Source organism: Bombina bombina, chromosome 3, assembly GCF_027579735.1.
Source record: "Bombina bombina isolate aBomBom1 chromosome 3, aBomBom1.pri, whole genome shotgun sequence".
Taxonomy (NCBI): Eukaryota; Metazoa; Chordata; class Amphibia; order Anura; family Bombinatoridae; genus Bombina; species Bombina bombina.
In genome coordinates this window covers 189,084,060-189,109,514 of record NC_069501.1, presented here as the reverse complement: position 1 = coordinate 189,109,514, position 25,455 = coordinate 189,084,060, and the positions used below count along the sequence as shown (strand labels likewise).

Genomic DNA, 25,455 nt, shown 5'->3' with positions numbered 1-25,455 from the left:
TTCAAGAGTAATACCATTGACTGCTATAAAATACAAAGCTCTGTAAATTTGACTAACAAAATAAAATTTGTACAGGGGTATAAAAGTGCAAAATAAAAAAATGTTCTAATGTGTTTTTTTATTATTCATTTTGTTATTGCACAATTGCTTGCATAAATATGTGTTTAAAACCTGTATAATTAATTTAAACTCCAGAGCGGCACTGAGAGCTAACAAGACATCCGATAAGTCTGTGACAAAAGACACGTGTGCTTAGCCACCAATTACCAGCTTGCTATCAGTAGTGCTTTGCTTCTCCTGAACCTACCTAAGTATGCTTTTCAACAAAGGATACCAAGAGAACAAATTTGATAATAGAAATAAATTGAAAAATCTCTCAAAATGCCCTATCTGAACCATAACAGTTTAATTTTATGTCTCTTTAAGTTTATACAAACAGTATGAATTCAAAACTTTTCCAATAGTATCAAATTGTTTCTGTATAATCTTTTGACATTTATATTTCCGAAAACTATTAACAAAAGTAGGAGAATTGCAGACTCTGTAATAATATGAGAGGTTGGTTTAACCTATAATTTAAAAAATATGTAAGTTCAATGGTCAACTTTACTTTGGCCATGTTTACATTGTTGGGGGTTAATTTATTAAGGTGCGGACGGACAATCATGTCCGCTGCACATCGATAAATGCCGACAGCATACGGAATTTATCATTGCACCAACATTGGCCGCTAGCAGGGGGTGTCAATCAACCCGATCATATCCCATCGGGCTGATTGCTATCCGCCACCTCAGCTGCTTCTTAACTTCCGCTTCAGGCGGACCTGAAGCGGAGTGGGTCGGAAGCAGCATTCGCTGCTTAATAAATCGACCCCTTGGTGTAAACATTTTCTGGATGCCAATAACCGCTAAAATTACTAAAGAAAAAAAAAGATTACACGTTGTGAAGGTTTACAACGTTTTGTGGTTTTAATTTGGTGCTCAAAAAATTATAAAAGTAGACGCATATATTTGGTTAAGTTTACATTAAAGTGACAGTCTAGTCCAAAATAAACTTTCATGATTCAGATAGGGCATGTCTACTTTCCAATTTACTTTTATCACTAATTTTGCTTTGTTCTCTTGGTATTCTTAGTTGAAAAGCTAAACCTAGGTAGGCTCATATGGTAATTTCTTAGACCTTGAAGGCCGCCTCTTTTCTTAATGTATGTTGACAGTTTTTCACCACTAGAGGGCATTAGTTCATGTGTGTCATATAGATAAAATTGTGCTCATGCACGTTGAGTTACCTAGGAGCCAGCACTGATTGGCTAAAATGCAAGTCTGTCAAAAGAACTGAAATAAGGGGGCAGTTTGCAGAGGCTTAGATAGAGGTAAAAAGTGTATTAATATAACTGTGTTGGTTATGCAAAATTGGGGAATAGGTAATAAAGGGATTATCTATCATTTTCAACAATACAAATTATTGTGTAGACTGTCCCTCTAAGTTTGTTAACAATGTTTTGCTTGCTATATGCTATGCTTTGTTAATTAACATTGTTTCCCCAAATTATTGGGTGTGAAAGGACAAACTGGCCTTTACAACTAGTATTACAAAATGTGAAATACTTTTAAAATGTATGAAACAAATACATATGAACTAAATAATATGAATATTTAAGAATTATGCTGACTCTAATACTTTATATATAATAGACACCTATAATATGAATATCTACTAATATAATATAAATAACTATATTGTTTAGAAACATGAAGAAGAATACACTAACTAATCATAGCTTTCTGACATACTCTGAGATGCTAATTTTATTCAAAAAGCTACTAAGTTCCTTAACAATAAATAAAAAGTAGGGTTTATTCTTAAATGGATGTGAAACCCAAATTTTCACTTTTGTGATTAAGAAAGAGCATGCAATTTTGAACAACTTTCTAATTTACTTCTATTATCTAATTAGCTTCATTCTTTTGATATCCTTTGCTGAAAAGCATATATCGATAGGCTCAGTAGCTGCTGATTGGTGGCTGCACATAGATACCTTGTGTGATTGGCTCACCCATGTGCATTGCTTTTTCTTCAACAAAATATATCTAAAGAATATCGGAATGTTTAAAAATGTATTCTCTATCTGAATTATGAAAGAAATTTGGCCTTTGTGTTATCAATGCTATGACTGACTATACATAAATGTGTGTTTTTTAATATGGTTGAAATAATTTATTTAGTATATAATGTTTAAAGAAAATGAAAGTTAAATCACAGCAACATAAAAATGTAGGGTATTTACTAAGGTATCTCTAGCACAATGCTCAGGCGAGTAGAGCACAATAGTAATTGTTACTGTGGGAACATAAGGGCACCATAAATGTTCCTCTTGATGATGAAGACAGTGTTTCTCTGAATATGTATACAGACAAACGTAAACTCCAGGAATTTTCACATTCTTGTTAGTCTTTAACACAAACCGAGATCTTTACTTTTCCAGCAAGCTTAGATTTGCTTTCTTAAATACACAAGTCGATTCCTCATTTTATGGCTCTATTTATTTATGGACTCTTTCTCACGAGCATTGACCACATGTCTTAAGCACCAAGTAGAAAAAAAGAGAATAGACTGTAACATATATAGAACAAACTTAATGACTCTAAGCTCTAACAAACTGTTCATTTATTGTTTATATAATTACTGTACATGTAACACAGTGAACCACATACTTTTTGTCCTATGATTCCTCTTTTCTGCATATGGTGTCTTTTATAGTTCAAGTAGTGATGTCTCCAGGAGGGCACATCAGATTCCACAGTCAAATGTAAATGTAATAACGGCAAGTGCCAAATGCCTATTAATTAAATAGTAATGCATTATATATACACATGCAGGGCATGGAATTTCGAATATAAAATTGCAGTGATAAGTCAAAAATTTGACTTTGCCTATTTTGTTATCATCAAGACTAAAAAACAGAACAGTGAGAGGAATGAGTACAGTTGGGTAGGTTGATTGGAGCAGCCATTTTGACCCTTCACACTCCCTAGAAATACCTATGAGTACACGTAAATGTGGGTAAAGTACAGGTTATATTTTTATAGTTTAACTTAAAGGGATATTCACTATTTGCATATATGCATATCAGATAAGAGTGTCACTTTATTTATGTCCTTCTAGGTTCAACCGTTCTTAGACAACTGAATTGGTGGTTATAGTTAAATAATGAACCAGGAATTCTAAGAATTGACTAAAAAAATGCAGCTTGTTGGTGTATAAAGGTTGTGGTGAAATTACTACTCATTTCATTTACAGTGTTACAAGAACAATATTTGGTTTATTTTCTGTGCCAGTATTAGAATCTGATCCTATTCAATGGTATTCGTACAAGTAATTGAAATTGAACCCTTCAGTCTATAAAGATTCCATTTGTCTAATAAACCAACTTCATTTTGAAATACCTTCACAAATTACACTTGTGGCTTCCTACATAAGTAAAAATATAATGCTAATCACCCAGTACCCAGAATACTGCAGCTATAAATCTAAACAAAAACACAAAGCACCCAATGCCAAAAACAGTTTAAACATCTCTCATCTCACAGTTTAATAACATTGTGGTAATAAGATGTTCTGGTCTTAATAAAGCTGTGAAGTTTTATAAATGTATCACATTTGTATGATGTGATTAAGGAAAGTTTTATGCACAGGCAGCTAAATGTAATGTTAAACCATATTGCAGCCTTCTACAGTTTATGTGTGGGGCTCAAAAGAAGGATAGACATTGCCCTGTATACTGAAGACAGGGGAGTCTCCTACTGGCCTGTATATCATTTAAAGGGATACTAAACCCAATTTTTTTTCTTTCCTGATTCAGATAGAGCATGCAATTTTAAACAACGTTATAATTTACTCCTATTATCAATTTTTCTTCATTTTCTTGCTATTTTTATTTGAAAAAGCAGAAATCTAAGCTAAGGAGCTGGCCCATTTTTGTTTCAGCACCCTGGATAGTGCTTGCTGATTGGTGGTTACATTTAGCCACCAATCACCAAGCGCAACCCAGGTTCTGAACAAAAAATGGTCCAGCTCCAAAGGCTTACATTCTTGCTTTTCAAATAAAAAATACCAAGACAACAAAGAAAAATTGATAATAGGAGTAAATTAGAATGTTGCTTAAAATTGCATGTTCTATCTGAATCAGGAAAGAAAAAAAAATAGGGTTAGTATCCTTTTAACTAAACAACACAAATTAAAAATTACATTAAAAAGACATGAAACTATTTTTTTTTAGCATAGTAGTAACTATAACCTACTCTGTCACTTTAAAGATTATAGATCCTGTAGTTATCACATAGTTCCAGCAGTTCTGAACTTTTTACACAATTATGTGTATATCAATGTGGAAATGCCAAACTCAGTTCTCAAAGCTGGCACAAGACGTTCTCTGCTCTTCTTATAATTATTATTTTAAAACATGGATATCTTAATCCAACCCATAAATCTAACAGCTGCCCTATAATGCTGATGAGCAAGTTTGGCTCTGCCCATAATCACATAACTACTACAGTGATGCCACCTATAGCCTGTCAAGCGAAACACCCAGATATTGTCCTGTGCCACCCAGCCATGCCTTTGGACAACCCTTAGACTAACCAGACTGAACCTCCACAAGTGTTTAAAGATATGCAAAAGTAAACAGGAAGCAACTACTAAAATAGTAATGGCCCAACAATTAGTAGACTGATACAAGCAGCCAATTAGAAAATTATTATCTGCTTCATATGAAAGTAACTCAAAATGCCTTAGTGCCTTTATGGGGTTTTTTCTGGAGCAGACTCTTTCACTGGTCCTACCATTAGGTAACTTCACTGTAGGCTATTGATAACCAAAAGATATGGTTGAAACTTCACAGTCTTAAGAATGTTCCCTTTTTCTAGATTCAGATATATTCATAGTCACCGTCCTCATTACCCTTTATGTTCTTGATCATTGTAAAGTGTTGTACAAACTGCCCTTGTCACCGCTTCCTCAGGGGAGTAAAAATGTTCAATAATTCTATACAAGTATTTGCACCCTGCATAGTGCTACTAACAACATTTAATGAGTTGTTTTGTCAGTTTAATTAAATGTCATTCTTATCATCTTCCTTATTCCTTAACAGAATTCTGTGGATTAACAACCCTTATTACCGACATAAAAGTACAGAAAACGTACTAATGTGTTGGAGCATTTTATTAATGTACTGTTGTTTCTAGCAGATACCTTTGTATTTAAATCCTGTAAAGTGTTACAACATTTAATTACAGTCAGATCCAGAGCAGCAATTCACTACTGGGAGCTAACTGGAAACGATTTTGACTATGGGGCGGATTTTGTGGATCATGTCCACTGCACATCGATAAATGGTGAACTGCTGGTGCAATGCCGCCCCCTGCAGATTCTTGGCCAATCGGCTGCCAGCAGGGTGTCAATCAACCCAAATCGTATGCGATCGGGTGGATTGCTGTCCGCCGCCTCAGAGGCGACGGACATGTTAAGGAGCAGCTTATTAACTTCTGTTTCCGACGATGTCTGTCCGCCTCCTCAGAGCAGGCGGACAGGTTTTGGAGCAGCGGTCTTTAGACCGCTGCTTCATAACTTGTGTTTCTGGTGAGCCTAAAGGCTCGCCAGAAACACGGGGCATGAAACACCATATGGAGCTTGATAAATATGCCCCTATGTATTAACTAACTTTTAACACATCAGTGATTTCCAGCACTCACCAAACACTGTTTTCATGTGCATGGTGTGGATAGGGTCACTGCACATTTCCCAAAAAATTCTTCCAAAGCAAAGCAATTCCACAAGCACCATTAAATATTTGGTCTGTTTCAGACTATATGTAATTATATAAACATATCTGTTATACTTTATATAGAAAGTTCAGTTTATACACAAAGGCTCAAATCCTCAAATTTGGAATTCCAAAATCCAGAATTATTCTGAAATCCGAGTTTTTCATTAAAAATAAAATGATTAAAAATGAACATTTTTTTTATCTGTCAGGAAGTCATAATCTTCTTTGCTTCTTTGGTTTGGTTTTTGTGTTCTAAAAAGAAAATGCTAGTTATTTATTAAAAACAATATTACAGCACTGTACTATCTTTCTGATGGTGCTATGTATACAAAAGTATAAAAAACGGTGTAAACTAATTTTAGGTTGCATACATAAGCTGTTTTATGACATATAAATATTGTCTAAATGACATAAGATATAGACAAATATTCCAAAATCCATGCAAGTTGGATAATGGGCTTTGTACCTGTATTAATAAAAAGTAAAAATCAACCATTTAAGAATGTTCAGTTAAATAATCGTTGAGAACAACTTGTGAAAAAAAAGTATTGACAACATTAACATAAGTGGTTTTTAGGATATTTTAACCTTTAGCTTTTCAAAATTGAGTAATACAGAAGCAAAGTGTGTGTAAGAAAGCAGTAGTAACCACATGTCTGGTACGTTTAGTATTAATACGTCAGTATGGTGGAGGCATAAGGATCCAATGTCTAGGTCAGACCTGAAGAACCTCAGGGTTAGTAAACTACAGCAACTAGGTAAAGTCTTGTGAATGTTTTGTTTTCTGTTTTTCGCTTGTGCAGTTTTCCTACACAATTATTCTACACAAAAGTGTAAAAAAAAAAGTACTCTACTGCATTATAGCAATTTTATTATTATACTTTCACTCGCATATAACTTTGTGTTTAACCTGAAGGGGTTAAATATGTAATTGAAGTCAGCTTCAGAAAAGCAACACATTACTAGGAGCTAGCTGAACACAACTGATAAGCCCCCGACCATCTGCATATGGGTGTACCTACCATATATTATGGGCCGGATTACAAGTGGCGAGCTAATGAACGCTCCTGCTCGAGCATTAACTGTGTTAAAAGTAAGCTTTTGCGCTTGTAGGGTTGCACTCGTATTATGAGTTGAAAGTAAACTGTTTTTACTTGTGCACTAACCAGATACACGCAAAAAGCCGAAGTTAGAATATTGCGTTAACGTATTCCCCGATAGAAGTCAATGAAGCAAAAAAAGTGGGAAGAAAACCTAACACCCCACTCTCGCGCAAACCCGATCTCATATTCTTATGTGCGCTAACCTGACATGAAAATATGAATATTTCACATTCCAATGTTCTTTACATAGAGGAATATGTTCTATTTATTCATAAATACATATTTCTACATATAGCTGTTTTTTTGGTACAATATATATCTATACCTATGTGTGTGTGTGTATATATATAAATATATATACATATATATATACATACATGATTATATATAGGTGTAAATATATATGTATGTGTATATATAATATATATATATATATATATATATATATATATATAATTAACTAAAAAATGGTGTAAATGCACTCTCACCAACACTTGCAACTTGTCAGGGTGCTACGAAGGTAATTTGTAGCCATGTAGAAAAGAAGCACTCACTGAACTTTCTCCAACAGTGACAAAAACGATTTAATGATGTTTTAGTGACGTTTCGGGACAGCAACAGTCCCTTCCTCTGACCAATTAACAATGTGTAAAAACAGCCTTTAAATAGGCTCCAGAAAACACTCCCCTCAAGATTGACCAATCACGGCCAAATAATAAACACACCCCTCATTGTGACCAATTGACATCAGTGTTAAATACATGTACATTTGTGCAGTGGACAAATCAATGACAGAAACTACATAGAATTTAATTTAAATGAAATGAAATTCAACCCTGTATAGTCACTTCAATGGGGCAATCCCGCTCCAGTCAGATGCATAGCAGGCAGGTACTCAATAAACAAACAAACGAACAGAATTGGTGATCGTCATTCCACCAATCAGCTTCCTTCTTTCATTCACAACTGTTGCGTCATCCAAACGTAACTGTGGCAAACACCCCCTATCCCTAGGGACACCCAATGCAATCACAAAACAAATCAAAGAGTTTTAACTATCAAGGGGACTAATGGCAATATCATCTTGATGTTCAGCGTGACATCAACACCCTCTTTGTGATACCATATCTAATACGAGAATGTTTACACTGGGATCCAATATCAAACTATACTGTCAAACCCTGTCAGTTGTATGTAAAAACCGAATCATATCAAACAAAATAAAAATAAACTAAATAGTGAAATTGACATAATCGTCTTGTACAATCAATGATCTGTCTATGTGATATTCCACATGACGTAAAAATAAACAGATTGGCGATATTTAGCCAATCACAAAACGTGAGTAGGCAAGCATGAATCAATAAAGGCGTGTCTTAGCTGTTAATTCATTCGGATACGCTGTCCGTGACAAGTGGGCATATCAGACACCACAGAAAGCTCATAACTCCAAAATAAACAAAGTGGCAGAATTTAGCCAATAATAAAACCTTAAAGAACTGACATCGACAAGTAGAGGCGTATCCAGTCTTATACACTCATTATTATAGGTTACCCGCAATCAGTGGGCGTATTAGCCCCCACAGTAAACAAACAAATGCGCCTGCACAACGAGTGTCTCCACATACTCGAAATGATAAAAACAGTCTGTGTCAAACAAAGGACCATGCCCTGTTTTAGTTAACCAAACGAGCTGTTAGATACATGGTCACTGGCAACACCATCTGCATATGGACATCACAGTGATAAGATCCATGTGATGTGCCAAGTTCAGTGTAATACCCTGTTCAACTCGATCAGGGATAATTACAAAAATAAAATAAATAAATAAATTCAGTCACAACCAAAAAATAAAGTGGAATAAAATTTAACAGAAATTTGTATCACACAGCCAAAGTTTTATGTCGCTAACCTTATCAAAAGATAGCCTTATCTACAAGTTACCTTTATTGCATCTAGCCCAATGAAACCCCCATATGTACAATAAGAAAATAAATAAACATATTGATGTCCTATCAAAAAACATACTGATGTCTATATGGCTAAACATAGTCACAGAGGACATCTTTAATTATTATAAGCTAGAGACCCCAAGAGAACATATCCCAGAAATCACCACAAAAGAAATATGCCAATCAATACCCGCCTGTCCTGCTGCAACCGACATAGAGCAAAATAAACCCCAGAGTGACATCAACAGGGTACCTCCTTATTCATAAAAACAGTGCTGTGATGTGAATTAAAAAAAGGTTAAAAACAATGTATGGCACAATAAGAACTGACAAAGACCAATATTGCTATGAGGGACCCAATGGTATGAGGTCTAGTAGAAGAGGACCACTAGAGTTGGAAACAATGTACCAATACAATAGAATAGAAAATCCCCAACGGTATTGATCAAAATGCATTAAAGTTACAGTAAAGACTTGCCAATAAAGTTACAAAAACAGTGACATCGCTCAATGGGACAAACAACCTCAGGGGAATCAGGAACATTGTTCTCAGCTATTCTCTTCTATCTCACCCAGAAGGATGAATCTAACTGAGACCCATAAAGGGTAAATAAATTAATCGTGGACTCCCCGAGTAATGGACCGTGAACTCCCAGAGTGCGGACAGTGAACTCTCAAACAATGATCATAGATAGCATTGCCATCCTGTATGGGTACAAAGTCCCAAGTTTGTATATCCATCTCGACTCTGTTGTGAGCTTTCTGTGGTGTCTGATACGCCCGCTTGTCACGGACAGCGTATCCGAATGAATTAACAGCTAAGACACGCCTTTATTGATACATGCTTGCCTACTCACGTTTTGTGATTGGCTAAATATCGCCAATCTGTTTATTTTTACATCATGTGGAATATCACATAGACAGATCATTGATTGTACAAGACGATTATGTCAATTTCACTATTTAGTTTATTTTTATTTTGTTTGATATGATTCGGTTTTTACATACAACTGACAGGGTTTGACAGTATAGTTTGATATTGGATCCCAGTGTAAATATTCTCGTATTAGATATGGGATCACGAAGAGGGTGTTGATGTCACGCTGAACGTCAAGATGATATTGCCATTAGTCCCCTTGATAGTTAAAACTCTTTGATTTGTTTTGTGATCGCATTGGGCATCCCTAGGGATAGGGGGCGTTTGCCACAGTTACGTTTGGATGACGCATCAGTTCGTTGTGAATGAAAGAAGGAAGCTGATTGGTGGAATGACGATCACCAATTCTGTTCATTTGTTTGTTTATTGAGTACCTACCTGCTATGCATCTGACTGGAGCGGGATTGCCCCATTGAAGTGACTATTCAGGGTTGAATTCTGTCATTGATTTGTCCACTGCACAAATGTACATGTATTTAACACTGATGTCAATTGGTCACAATGAGGGGTGTGTTTATTATTTGGCCGTGATTGGTCAATCTTGAAGGGAGTGTTTTCTGGAGCCTATTTAAAGGCTGTTTTTACACATTGTTAATTGGTCAGAGGAAGGGACTGTTGCTGTCCCGAAACGTCACTAAAACTTCATTAAATCGTTTTTTGTCACTGTTGGAGAAAGTTCAGTGAGTGCTTCTTTTCTACATGGCTATATATATATATATATATATATATATATATATATATATATATATGAATAGCTATTTATAAATACATAAAACATATTATGCTATGTGCAGAACATTGGAATTGGAAATATTTAGAGTAAATACATAGTTAAACACTTTTTATATATAATTATTGCATAAAAATGTTTTTTCATGTTTTCATCTACTTTACTGCAAAGGACTCCAATGCACTTATATTTATGTCTATATATGTATACATATGTATTTATGTGTGTATTTATATCTGTAAATACATATTTACACATATAAATACATAAATACATATGTATAAGTATATATAGACATAAATATAATATATACACATATACATATACATCTTTAGACATATATGTATTTTTCTACCACCTGAAATCTAATTTCTTTGAAAATAACTTTTGTGTGCAATATTTTTTCTTAATAATGTTTATCAGATAGTGTTATTATAAGTGTAGCTGTACTTTGTAAGGTATTTTTGATGTGTTTTGTGACACTTTTTAGTTTTGCACAAACAGTTAACCAGAGCTCTGAAGACGCGGTAATCGTTCTAGCATAAATCGCGATTGCGCTCAAGCGATCGTGTTTACCTTCAACTCGTAATACGAGCGATAAGCCCAACAACCGCAAACACTCGCGATAAACCCCTTTTCGCTAACGCTTCACTCACAATCTGGCAATATGCAAGAGACAGAGCGGCAGTTAAACATGGATGATATTAACCTGCTGAGTACAACTGTTCTCTTATGATAGCCCATTACAGAAGCCAGTTGGTAAAAAACTCTGCATCTTTATACTGGGCGCCACCATCTTGGTACACACGTATTATTGCTTATGACAGAAGTTGTGCACTCTCACAGATCAGTGACACTGATAGCTTTTTGACAGCTGTACCTTGCACTTAGGATTAGCTTGCACAAAAGAAGATACATTTCTGTAGTGTTTTTACACAGTTTAAAAGTAACAGATATAAAAATGCTGTGTGTGTATGTAGGGGTGCCTGAGTCTTGTGGTGTGTGTGTGTGGGGGGGGGGGTCCTATGTGTGTGTGTAATGATTACATATATGTTTATAGTTCTATTATTTTTTTATATTTTGGAAGCGGCCCCCATGGGAGAAGAAAGCGTGACCAGTGGCCCCTAGGTGATTTGAGTTTGAGACCCCTGCTTTAATTATATTGCTGGCTTTCAGAGCTACATGGTACACAGTGATTGATTAGATGTGTGTAGGAGGTAATCTTGTCTGCCTCTAATTATCCAAATCTAAGGATGCCAGAGAAATATACTCAAGAAGCTTTTCAAGGAGTGTGTCCCTGGAGTCTCCTGTAACTAATTAAAAAAAATGCCAATTGTGCTACAAACATGATATAAATATGTTTATGCAGGTATTTTCCTATGCCCTGCTTAAAAGGACATGGAAGCCAAAATCCAGGAAAATACAGTTTTAAAACCTTTTCCATTTTCTTCTGTTTTTTTCTTTTTCATTCAGTCTCCTTTGTATAAAGCTAGGTCAAATTTTATCCTTCTCATGGTATTCTTTGTCAAAGTACATACCTATGTAGGTAGTGTGCACAAGTCTGGATCAATACTGCATGGCAGGAAACACTGCTGCCATAAAGTGCCCTTGAAAATGTATAACATTGTTAAAAGTGTTTTTGCAAATATGCTGCCATACAGTGTTCCAGACATATGCACACTCCTGAGCCTACCTACCTGCATTTAAACAATTAATACTAACTGAACAAAGTAAATTTGATGATAGAAGTAAATTAGAAACATTTTAAAAAGAATATGCCCTATGTGAAGAATGGAAGAAAAAATTGGTTATGTTTTAAAACATGATACATTTTTGTCATATCTTTTTAAGTCACTGTGCAGTTGGTTCTTATAACTGACCTATGAATCAATGAGGAGTATTCTTACAATACTGCTGTACAACCTCTGTTACATGCAGTGCCATTCATGCGCTTTAGTTTTAAAGGGATAGGAAAGTCAAAATTAAATTTGCATGATTCAGAGCATGGTTGTTAAGACACTTTTTTTTTTCACTTCTATTTTCAAATGGGCTTTGTTCTTTTGATATCCCTTGTTGAAAAATATGCACATAGCCTACACTAGTGGGTAGCTGCTGATTGGTGTCTGCACACATTTGTCTCTTGTGATTGTGAAGTAGATATGTTCAGCTAGCTGCAAGTAGTGCAATGCTGTTCCTTTAGAAAAGAACAACAAGATAATGAAGCAAATTTGATAAAAGAAGTAAATTAGAAAGTTGTTTAAAATTGTATGTTCTATCCAAATGATGAAAGAAAATGTTGGGGTTTCCTGTCTCTTTAAAACAAAAGGTTACTTTAGGATTCACACTTTTAATATATATGAATTTAATATATATGAATCAGTCATAACATTTTTCAAATACCTGTGTCAAACATTCAGTCTACACAGATGTGGCAGAAATGGCAGAGGGATGATACATCTAGCAAGAGACTTGTTAAACTATTTTTTCATTTTCTTGTAAACCTGCAGCTGGGTCCAAGCTTTCCATTCATATCCGAATTCTGTTCCTCACATGCCTGTTAGTTTGTATAGCTGGAGTTGTGAAATGCAGCTAAGAACAAATATACTGATGTGCTTTGTTTAATTAGATGACGAATAACTACTAGCGCTGCATTAACCTGTAGGAAGGATTCATTTGTGTTAATAATGTTAATAGGACACATAAAACTATATGTGTGTGTTGTGGTGTGTGTGAGTGTAAGTGTGGTATGGTGTGTTTTGTGCTGTGATGTGTGGGTGTTGTGCTGTAGTGTGTGGGTGTGTGTTGTAAGTGTGTGTGTTGTGTTGTGGTGTGTATTTTGTGCTGTATTGTAAGTGTGTGTGTGTCTTGTGCTGTGGTGTGTGTTGTGCTGTAGTGTATGTGTGTGTAGTGTGCTGTGTTGTAAGTGTGTGTTTGTGTGTGTTGTGCTATAGGCCCCTATGTATCAAGCTGTCGACTTTCTTGCATTCACAGGCACCAATACGCTCGCCTAAGTTCGCCTAACATCGCTGCCGCGGACCTGAATACGTTCTCCAAAATTATCAAAAAAGCTGTCAAAAAGCCGTGCACCAAGTACGGGGCGATGAGCAGCGGACTGTTGTTAACTAACAGTCATGGATCTCGCTGCTCTTCAGCTTTTTCACAGCTTTCTTGCTACCCTGTCTCTAAGCACCCACACTATACTGTTTACCCCCTATACCTCCCCTCCCAGAGCCCACCGCAACTCTAATAAATGTATTAACCCCTAAACAGCTGCTCACGGACCCCGCCACACCTAAAGTTATTAACCCCTAAACTGCCGCTCACGGACCCCGCCGCAACTCTAATAAATGTATTAACCCCTAAACCGCCGCTCCCGGAGCCCACCGCCACCTACATTATACTTATTAACCCCTAATCTGCCGCCCCCTATACCGCCGCCACCTACATAAAGTTAATAACCCCTATCCTGCCGCAACTAAATACATTTTTAACCCCTAAACCGCCGCTCCCGGAGCCCACCGCCACCTACATTATATTTATTAACCCTTAATCTGCCCCCCCTACACCGCCGCCACTATAATAAACATATTACCCCTAAACCTAACACCCACTAACTTAAATATAATTTAAATAAGTCTAAATAAAATTCCTATCATTAACTAAATAATTCCTATTTAAAACTAAATACTTACCTGTAAAATAAAACCTAAGCTAGCTGCAATATAACTAATAGTTACATTGTATCTAGCTTAGGGTTTATTTTTATTTTACAGGCAAGTTTGTATTTATTTTAACTAGGTAGACTAGTAATTAAATACCTAGCTAAAATAAATACAAATTGACCTGTAAAATAAAACCTAACCTAAGTTACAATTACACCTAACACTACACTACAATTAAATGAATTACCTAAATTAACTACAATTAATTACAATTAAATAAAATTAACTAAAGTACAAAACCCCCCCACTAAATTACAGAAAATAATAAAATAATTACAAGAATTTTAAACTAATTGCACCTAATCTAATCCCCCTAATAAAATAAAAAGCCCCCCCAAAATAATAAAAATCCCTACACTATACTAAATTACAAATAGCCCTTAAAAGGGCTTTTTGCGGTGCATTGCCCCAAAGTAATCAGCTCTTTTACCTGTAAAAAAAGATACAATACCCCCCAACATTAAAACCCACCACCCACACAACCAACCCTACTCTAAAAACCACCCAATCCCCCCTTAAAGAAACCTAACACTAACCCCTTGAAGATCACCTTACCTTGAGACGTGTTCAACCAACCGGGCCGAAGTCCTCAATGAAACCGGCAGAAGTGGTCCTCCAGACGGGCAGAAGTCTTCATCCAGATGGCATCTTCTATCTTCATCCATCTGGCGCAGAGCGGGTCCATCTTCAAGACATCCGACGCGGAGCATTCTTCCAGGCCGACGACTACCCGACGAATGAATATTCCTTTAAATGACGTCATTCAAGATGGCGTCCCTTGAATTCCGATTGGCTGATAGAATTCTATCAGCCAATCGGAATTAAGGTAGGAAAAATCCTATTGGCTGATGCAATCAGCCAATAGGATTGAGCTTGCATTCTATTGGCTGTTCCAATCAGCCAATAGAATGCAAGCTCAATCCTATTTTCTGATTGGATCAGCCAATAGGATTGAACTTCAATCCTATTGGCTGATTGCATCAGCCAATAGGATTTTTCCTACCTTAATTCCGATTGGCTGATAGAATTCTATCAGACAATCGGAATTCAAGGGACACCATCTTGGATGATGTCATTAAAAGGAATATTAATTCGTCGGGTAGTCATCGGCCTGGAAGGATGCTCCGCTGCAGATGTGTTGAAGATGGACCCGCTCCGCGCTGGATGGATGAAGATAGAAGATGCTGTCTGGATGAAGATTCTGCCCGTCTGGAGGACCTCTTCTTCCCGGCTTGGATGAAGACTTCTGCCCATCTGGAGGACCACTTTTGCCGGCTTCATTGAGGACTTCGGTCACGTTGGGTGAAGATGTCTCAAGGTAGGGTGATCTTCAAGGAGTTAGTATTAGGTTTTTTTAAGGGGGGATTGGGTGGGTTTTAGAGTAGGGTTGGGTGTGTGGGTGGTGGGTTTTAATGTTGGGGGGGTATTGTATCTCTTTTTACAGGTAAAAGAGCTGATTACTTTGGGGCAATGCCCTGCAAAAAGCCCTTTTTAAGGGCTAATTGTAATTTAGTATAGGGTAGGGCTTTTTATTTTGGGGGCTTTTTAATTTTATTAGGGGGATTAGATTAGGTGTAATTAGTTTAAAAATATTGTAATTATTTTATTATTTTCTGTAATTTTGTGTTTTTGTTTTTTGTACTTTAGTTAATTTTATTTAATTGTAATTAATTTTAGTTAATTTGGTTAATTAATTTAATTATAGTGTAGTGTTAGGTGTAATTGTAACTTAGGTTAGGTTTTATTTTACAGGTAAATTTGTATTTATTTTAACTAGGAAGTTATTAAATAGTTAATAACTATTTAATAACTATTGTACCTAGTTAAAATAAATACAAAGTTGCCTGTAAAATAAATATAAACCCTAAGATAGATACAAATGTAACTATTAGTTATATTATAGCTATCTTAGGGTTTATTTTATAGGTAAGTATTTAGTTTTAAATAGGAATAATTTATTTAATGCTAGGAATATTTATTTAGATTAATTTAAATTATATTTAAGTTAGGGGGGTGTTAGGGTTAGGGTTAGACTTAGGTTTAGGGGTTGATACATTTAATATAGTGGCGGCGACGTTGGGGGTGGCAGATTAGGGGTTAATAAATAAAATGAAGGTGGCGGTGGTGTAGGGGCGGCAGATTAGGGGTTAATAAATATAATGTAGGTGGCGGCAGGGTCCGGGGGCCGGCGGTTTAGGAGTTAAACACTTTATTTAGTTGCGGTAGGGTCCGGGAGTGGCAGGATAGGGGTTAATAACTTTTATTTAGGTGACGGAGGTGTTGGGGGGAAAGATTAGGGGTTAATAAGTATAATGTAGGTGGCTCCGGTGTAGGGGGGCAGATTAGGGGTGTTTAGACTCGGGGTACATGTTAGGGTGTCAGGTGTAGACATTCCCATAGAAATTAATGGGATATCGGGCAGCAGCGAACATGAGCTTTCGCTGCTTTCCGACTCCCATTGATTCCAATGGCATCCGCCGCCTCCAGGGCGGCAGATTGAAAACCAGGTACGCTGGGCCGGAAGAGTGGCGAACGTACCTGGTAGAAATTTGATAACTTCCAAAAGTAGTCAGATTGTGCCGAACTTGCGTTCAGAACATCTGTAGTGACGTAAGCATCGATCTGTGTCGGACTGAGTCCGGCGGATCGTATGTTATGTCACTAAATTCTACTTTTGCCGGTTTGTAGGGTTTGATAACTAAGGTGAATCAGGCTCGTCACAAATACACTGCGGAATTCCAGCGTATTTGCGGTTGACCGCTTGATAAGGCCATAGTGTATGTGTGTGTGTGTGTGTGTGTGTTGTGCTGTGTTGTAAATGTGTGTTTGTGTGCGTGTGTTGTGCTGTGGTGTATGTGTGTGTTTGTTGTGCTGTGTTGTAAGTGTATGTTTGAGTGTGTGTGTGTGATTGTTGTAGGTGTGTTTGTGTGTGTGCGTTTTTGCTGTGGTGTACATGTGTGTGTGTGTGTGTGTGTTGCGCTGTGGTGTTTGTGTGTGTGCGTGTTGTGCTGTGGTGTATAAGTGTGTGTGTGTTGTGGTGTGTGCCTGTTGTGCTGTGGTATATATGTGTGTTGTGGTGTGCGCGCATTTTGCTGTGGTGTATATGTGTGTGTGTGTTGTGCTGTGGTGTATGTGTGTGTGCGTGTTGTGCTGTGGTGTATAAGTGTGTGTGTGTGTTGTGATGTGTGCTGTTGTGCTGTGGTGTATATGTGTGTTGTGGTGTGTGTGTGTGCCTGTTGTGTTGTACTGTGTGTGTGTTGTGCTGTGGTGTTGTGGTGTGTGTGTTTGTGTTTGTGTGTAGGGAACCTAGAATTTAGAATTATATGAAATATTAGTCTCAAACATTAGTGAGAAGTTTTTTTTCAGATTGTGGTATTGTCAAATAAGAATCCATGGGTTTTTTGTTGTTGTTGTTGAGGTTCACTTTTGGGGTCAATGAAAAAATGTATACATTCTCTTAGTCAGTTACATTATTAAGTTACACATATACAAATTACAAATATTTGTGGAGAAAACTTGTGAGTCAGCAGACATAAGCGTGTACATGGTCCTCTGGTGGAGAAAAAAAAGTTGGTGCTGCAGAAATCCAATATGTAGACTACCAATGCCACCTTGTGACATAAGAGGGAAATGCAATTTATAAGGCTCGTCTTTAAGAAATGTACCTTACAATCTACATATAGAAAAAATAGGTGTGTGTTTACATTAAATCCACATATTTATTTCAGGGAGTTTAATATAAACCTTAACTTTTATGCATGCAAAATGTTAGCAATGTTGCTGATTGTAAACATACATAGAGTTAAAACATAATAAAAAAAAAAGGAAAACAAAATAAAATTAGAGGAACTGAATACATTTAAAAAAAAACATGCCTTTTATTGGGATAGAGATTTAAACAATTCCCTGGATAATTTACTCAACTTTGCCACCACAAATCAACGCCATATAAATGTTAGACCTAAAAGCCTTGTACACACACAAATGTTCAGAAAAGATACAATGATACATCGATTTAATTTCCATTAAAGTATTTTTTTCATTGTTAGGTATTTTAACGTGTAGTATAGATTTTGTTCCTGTTCTTACCAAAACAAGTATGTTTGATTTCATATCTACAAAGATATGTTCCTATTCACCAACAGTGTCTTTTTCAGCAGTAAGCAAATCAGTTCTGCATAATTATTTAGATCCTCTTAGTTTAAATATGCATTTAAATATTTTAACAATCTTTTCATGCAAAAAAATATTATATATATATATATATATATGTGTGTGTGTGTGTGATAAAGAGAGGGAAAAAAAGGGGATTAGGAATATTCAGGAAGGCGCAACACTCTGAGTAGAGGACCCTAAATTTGGGAGTCCTGGGATGGGTTAGTTAAAAAAAAACGAGTTGACTGAAATAGAACAACTGGTTAATATATACACTAGGGATGCCAAATGATTAAAATACTGTAATTAAGAAAAAAGGTGATTATAGTTGTTATTATGTATCACTCTTATAAGCTGTTATTTGGTGGATAACAAAGGGTATCAAGAATCAATGTATACAATATACACAATGTAAAAGTTTGAATGTAATTAATAGTGTTGTTCTAGTCGCATGACTAGTGTAGTGCCCGCTGGATAGTATGTGACAAGTTATGTGCACACAGACATATAACAAAATGCAGCCACCTAAAATGCAAGAGTATTCAAATATTAGCAAAAATCACTATGCTGGATACTTTAAATATTATGATAGCCTGAACATGCCATAAATAATGATAATAATATTAATAGGAAAGGATGAATAACAATCTGTATCGCAACAGAAAAAGCCCTATAAAAGTTCAAAATTCAAGTCCAATATTGGAAGAAAGCTTCTATGGCTGTAGATGGATGCAAATAATGCAAAATGGTTAAGCAAATATAGCAATGAATCCACGTTGCACAACGAACTCGTTGGGAGTATACTTACACTCCGTTACCTCAATCTCATGAGGTAAGTGCCGCGCAGTGTATAGGTAGTTCTCCCTCCCGGTGTCTGTGGTACAGTGGAGCGATGTCCTCTTTCGATCCAGAGATCTCTTTAGCACTCTCTCTCGAATTAGGCTCAATCATGTAAGAGAAAGGACATACAATAGTGCAACATTGTATGGAAATATCACACTTTTTATTGATTAACAATTGTGCGCTTACATCAAGTGACCTCAATAGTATGAGGTAATTATACCTCATATTGAATACTGATTTTACCAGATTCCATCAGTATTTGCTTAGGAGTTAAAGGACAAAAAAATATTTTATCAATGCTTTTAATTACCTCATACTATTGAGGTCACTTGATGTAAGCGCACAATTGTTAATCAATAAAAAGTGTGAACTTTTATAGGGCTTTTTCTGTTGCGATACAGATTGTTATTCATCCTTTCCTATTAATATTATTATCATTGTTTTTGGCATGTTCAGGCTATCATAATATTTAAAGTATCCAGCATAGTGATTTTTGCTAATATTTGAATACTCTTGCATTTTAGGTGGCTGCATTTTGTTATATGTCTGTGTGCACATAACTTGTCACATACAATCCAGCGGGCACTACACTAGTCATGCGACTAGAACAACACTATTAATTACATTCAAACTAGTACATTGTGTATATTGTATACATTGATTCTTGATACCCTTTGTTATCCACCAAATAACAGCTTATAAGAGTGATACATAATAACAACTATAATCACCTTTTTTCTTAATTACAGTATTTTAATCATTTGGAATCCCTAGTGTATATATTAACCAGTTGTTCTATTTCAGTCAACTCGGTTTTTTTTAACTAACCCATCCCAGGACTCCCAAATTTAGGTTCCTCTACTCAGAGTGTTGCGCCTTCCTGAATATTCCTAATCCCCTTTTTTTCCCTCTCTTTATCACACATTTTAATCTATCAGGTTAACTGTTCCTGGGGGCACAGTTTTCTCTGGATAGATATTCATAGGCAGCAAGTACACCACTCTAGTCACTCTTGAATATATTTTTAGGGTGTTTTTACAGCGCCACCCCTACACCCATCTTTCTGTTCATATATATATATATATATATATATATATATATATATATATATATATATATCATATTAACAGCTGATAACATTTATAGGGATCAAATGGGTAGAGGGCCCTGCCGAGAGTTGCACTGTTGTAGTCAGCTTTTATGAAGGCGAGCTACAAACAGCTGGCCCTCATAGGCTTACATTCTAAGGGGTTTAAGGGTAAAGCAATGGAGTTAGGAAAGGTTAGTGTAGGTTATATTCATCCCTGAACAGTAGAGTCTTTAGGGAGCGCTTGAAGCTCTTAAAACTAGACATGCGCACAGCAGAAAAATTTGTCTCCGTTTGTTTTCAAACCGATTCAGATTTTTTCAAATTTCATTTCAGATCGATTTGAATTCTGATACATTCAAATGTATTTGTTTTGGATTAATTTGGTTTCGAATACATTCGGATGTATTCTTTTTGGATTCGATTAGTAAATTTTGAAGTTTAGTATATGTTGATTCAGATGGTTCCAAGTTACACAAATGGAATTATTTCACTGTTCTATCTCACTAAATCTCACAAAATTAAATTTTTAAACTGAATTGTGATTAGTCCATGGCTATTCGATTGTAACAAATAAATCCGAACTAATTCGGCTTTTTTCGTTTACAAATGCATTTGTATTAGTTTAGTTTCGTTGCTAGGGTAATTCGGAAATTCAAATCAATTTGGATATCCGAATTTTGCGAATTCATCCAAATTTCGATTTGGAACGAAACGAAACGCACATGTCTAGTTAAAACTAGGGGAGAGACTTGTGGAGTGGGGCAGGGAGTTCCACGAGATGGGAGCCAGTCTGGAGAAGTCCAGTAAACGGGAATGTGAGGAGGTAACAAGAGAGGAGGAGAGGAGGAGATCATGAACAGAGTGAAGGGGACGGGAGGGAGAGAGGATTTTGTGTTTAATCCTGGAGGCAAGAATAAGCCAGTGAAGGGATTGGCAGAGAGGAGCAGCAGATGAAGAGCTACGTGTAAGGAAGATGAGCCTGGCAGAGAAAGAACAAAATAGAACTTTAAGGGCTAGATTACAAGTGAGGCGCTATCTTAACGTTCGCTGGTAAAATGTGTCCCTTTACCAGTGAATGTTAAATAACCAGCCATTACAAGCGGCTGGTTAATGCTACCTGAGCTCCCTTTTACACTTAGCACTAAAACATTACCCAAAAATCAGATCTCTGGTTAATGAAAAAAGTGGCCCCAGTTGCCCCCAAAATAAAGATGACTGTAAAGTAACATAAAATAAAAATATCAGCATCTTGGTATCTTTATTTTATTTATTTTTTTTAAACTGCACAAAGCAGTTATAAGGAGTTAAAGTGAGGGGATGTATATATTTATCTATTGCTGCCCAACGCTGCGCGATTTGCCCCCTGCGCTGCGCTAGGTGGTTTGCAGTGTCTATCGGCATGAAAACGAGGCTCCAATTAAAGCCTAAAGGAAACATGCTCTCTTGAGTGCTTGGCTTCCGGGCAATGCGAACGCAAGGTCCTGTTCACATTGCACTGCACATTTACGTGTGCTGGTATTACTGAGTGGAGTGCAAATATTATGCTTGCGTAAGCGCAATTTTGCGCTCCACTCATAATCTAGCCCTTAAATGGGAATAAATATATATGATAATCACTGTAGAAATTATGTACTATAAAAAAAAATTGTATTCATATGAAAAAAAAAAACTTTTATTATATCTAATTGGACATTATCTAATATGTAAACAGAAAGGAACACGTGAACATGCAATAATAAAAATTATGTAAAATTACATTAAAAATATATATTGTGAGGCAATTTTTTAGTACTCCGGACCACAAATGAAATCACCCATTGCTGATAGTTATAAACCACTTATCTTTTTATGAAATAGAATAAACGTCTATGGGGGATATGTATCAAGCTGTCAACTTTGTAGCATTCGCCGGCATCAATACACTCGCCTAACATCGCGGCCATGAATCTCAATGCGCTCTCCTTATTTATGAAAAAAGCCGGCAAAAAGACGCGCACCACGTATGGGGCGATGAGCATCGGACTGTTGTTAACTTGCATTCATCGATCTCGCGTCTATTCGGCTTTTTCCCAACTTTATTCATACCCTGTCACTAAACACCGCCACTATACTAAAATGTTTAACCCCTATCCCGCTGCTCTCCGACATTGCTGCAACCTAAATAAAGTTATTAACCCCTATCCCGCAGCTCACCGACATCGCCACAACCTAAATAAAGTTATTAACCCCTATCCTGCCGCTCTCCGAAACCGCCGCCACTAAATAAACGTATTAACCCCTAAACCTCTGGCCTCCCACATCACTACCACTAACCTATTAACACCTTACTGTTGGGGGGTGTTTGTATTTTTTTTACAGGTAAAAGAGCTGTTATCTTTGGGGAAATGCCCCACAAAAAGCCCTTTTAAGGGCCATTGGTAGTTTATTGTATTGTAAGCTAGGGTTTTTTTTATTTTGGGGGGCTATTAGATTAGGTGTAATTCTTTTTTATTTTTTATAATTAGTTTCTTCTTTTTCTGAATTTAGTACTTTTAATAATGTTGAATTGTATATTTGAGTAGGGTTAGGTTTCTTTAATATGTAATTTAGTTTATGTAATTGGTAGTTTAATTTAATTGTAGTATAATAGGGTAGGTTAATTAATAGTTTAAAATAGTTTATTTTAATTCTACAGGTAAGTTTTAATTTATATTTAGATAGGGATGTTTTAATTTTAATTTTAAATTAGGGGGTTGTTAGGTTTAGGGGTTAATAGCTTAATTTAGTTTTTGGCAATGTGGGGGGCTGACGGTTTAGGGGTTAATTGGTTTAGTTAGTGATAGTGATGTGGGAGGCCAGAGGTTTAGGGGTTAATACGTTTATTTAGTGGCGGCGGTATCGGGGAGCGGCAGAATAGGGGTAAATAACTGTATTTAGGTTGCAGCGATGTCGGGGAGCGGCGGGATATGGGTTATTATATTTTATTTAGGTTGTGGCGGTGTCGGAGAGCAGCAGGATAGGGGTTAATACATTTTATTTGTTTCGGCAATGTCGGGGGCGGCAGATTAGGGGTATTTAGACTTGGGGTTTATGTTAGGGTGTTAAACTTACTTGTTTTCTACCACAGAAATCAATGGGTTATATTTTTTTGTCTTGCAGCATCGAACATAAGCTTTCGCTGCTTTCAGACTCCCATTGATTTCTATGGCATCCGCGACCTCCAGGTTGGCGGATTGAAAACCAGGTATGATGCGTTGGAATAGCTGCAAACGTACCTGTTAAAAGTTTGATAACTGGGAAAAAGTGTCAGGTTATGATTTGCTATAAAAACTGGCAAAATCTTCAGTCATGTTGCTATAAATATAAATAATGTGATTTACTATTGTGCCTTCTGCATATCTCAGCTAGATGTTTAGATTGCAGAGGGCTCAAAATGATGCAAAGCTAAATGCTGAAATTAAAGGGACATAAAAACAACTTTTTTTTCATTATTCAGATAGAACATATTTTAATCAACTTTCTAATTTTTTTCTATCATCAAATTTGTTTCAAATTAGATAATGGAAATCAGTTGGAAAGTTGTTTAAAATTGCTTGTGTTATTTTTATGTTCCTTTAACTTTGAATCACCCGAGAAAACTAGTACAATGTTTAAGAATATGGCAATTCTTTTGATAGTCTATATGGCATTTGGCAACTGAAGAGTTTTGTATTGGTTTTATTCATTTCATTGATATGTAAAGGGACTGAATGTTCCTCACTTCTGTGCTTAAAACTGAATGTAATGGGCGTGTAACAACAAGCACTGACTGTTCTGCTTAGAAGATATATGCTAGGTGCTACTAAATAATCAGTGCCAGATTGAAAAGGAGTTTATTGCTTCTGTTTGCGCGTGTCGGATGTTGCGATCATATTACAAGTCAATTGCTTGAGCACAATAGAGGTTAACACTCGTCTGGTTAGTGCGTCCTCAGAGCTCTGGTTAACTGTTTCACAAAACAAATAAGATTTTCAAAACCTATGAAAAAATACATTCAAAAGTACAGTTACACTCATAATAACACTATCTGATAAAAATTATTAAATAAAATTGCACAAAAAAGTTATGAGGGGTCAAAGATATGAGATCTCAGGTGTTAGAAAAAAAAAAAGTCAGACAAAGCGCATTAACATAGAAATACATACGTATACGTGCATTGGAGTCCTTTGCAGTCAAGTAGATGAAAACATGTAAAATCATATGTATGCAATATTCATATTTAATAAAGTGTTATACTGTGTATTTACTGTACATATTTCATTCCGATGTTCTTCACATATGTTCTATGTATTTATAAAAAGATATTCCTAGAAAAGGAGAAAAAAAAATAAAACAAATATATGCCTGGGACTAAATATATAAAAAACATTAAGGGGCCTATTAATGAAAGGCCTGTCGGACATGATCCAACATTGCGGATCATGTCCGACAGACCTCGCTGAATGCGGAGAGCAATACGCTCTCCGCATTCAGCATTGCACCAGCAGCTCTTGTGAACAGCTGCTGCAACACCGCACTATTCACCCAGCGGTGTTAAGGTACTTTATATCACCAATTCATCACATTTGGAATAACGCTCCCATCACTTAAAGGACAACCATTGGAAAATCAATTTATTTTTATCACTGACCCTGTTTCTTATATTTTTGGAAACTAAAATGAACAAATAGCACTTGGACCCCATTTTTTTGCTTCATTGACTGCTATTGGGAAATACGTTAACACGATTACGATATTCGAAAACTCTTTACTTTCAACTTGTAATACGAGCGCACAAAAACCTTACTTCTAGCGGAGTAAGTGCGCGAGCCTGACCGTTAAATACCGCTCCACTTGTAATCTAGCCCCTAATTAGTTAGTGAATTTGTTATTTCAAAGAAAATGAGTTAAACATTTTAATCTCTGGTATTAACAAAAAAGTATGTGTTTGAATTTATTTTTTTCCATAAAATATTAGTTTTATCATGAAGAAGGTACAAAAGGTATCATAAAAATGTCCTCCAAATGCCTCTTCTATGCATGAGCAAACATGACAAAAATAAAGGAATCCCCACAAGTTTAAATGTATGGGAAGTCACTCG

The 25,455-nt window shown here is 36.2% G+C and overlaps 1 protein-coding gene across 2 annotated transcripts in view; it reads left to right on the top strand.

The window, feature by feature from the left end:
• Positions 1-25,455, top strand: part of COL8A1 (collagen type VIII alpha 1 chain) — a 200,259-nt gene that overhangs the window by 80,170 nt on the left and 94,634 nt on the right. Inside the window, exon 3 of one of the 2 annotated variants that reach the window (XM_053706052.1) lies at positions 23,495-23,579. The exons of the other annotated variant lie outside the window; for it this stretch is intronic. The gene's annotated coding sequence lies outside the window, so the exon portion shown is untranslated. The remainder of the gene's footprint in view (positions 1-23,494; positions 23,580-25,455) is intronic. 2 annotated transcript variants of the gene reach the window in all.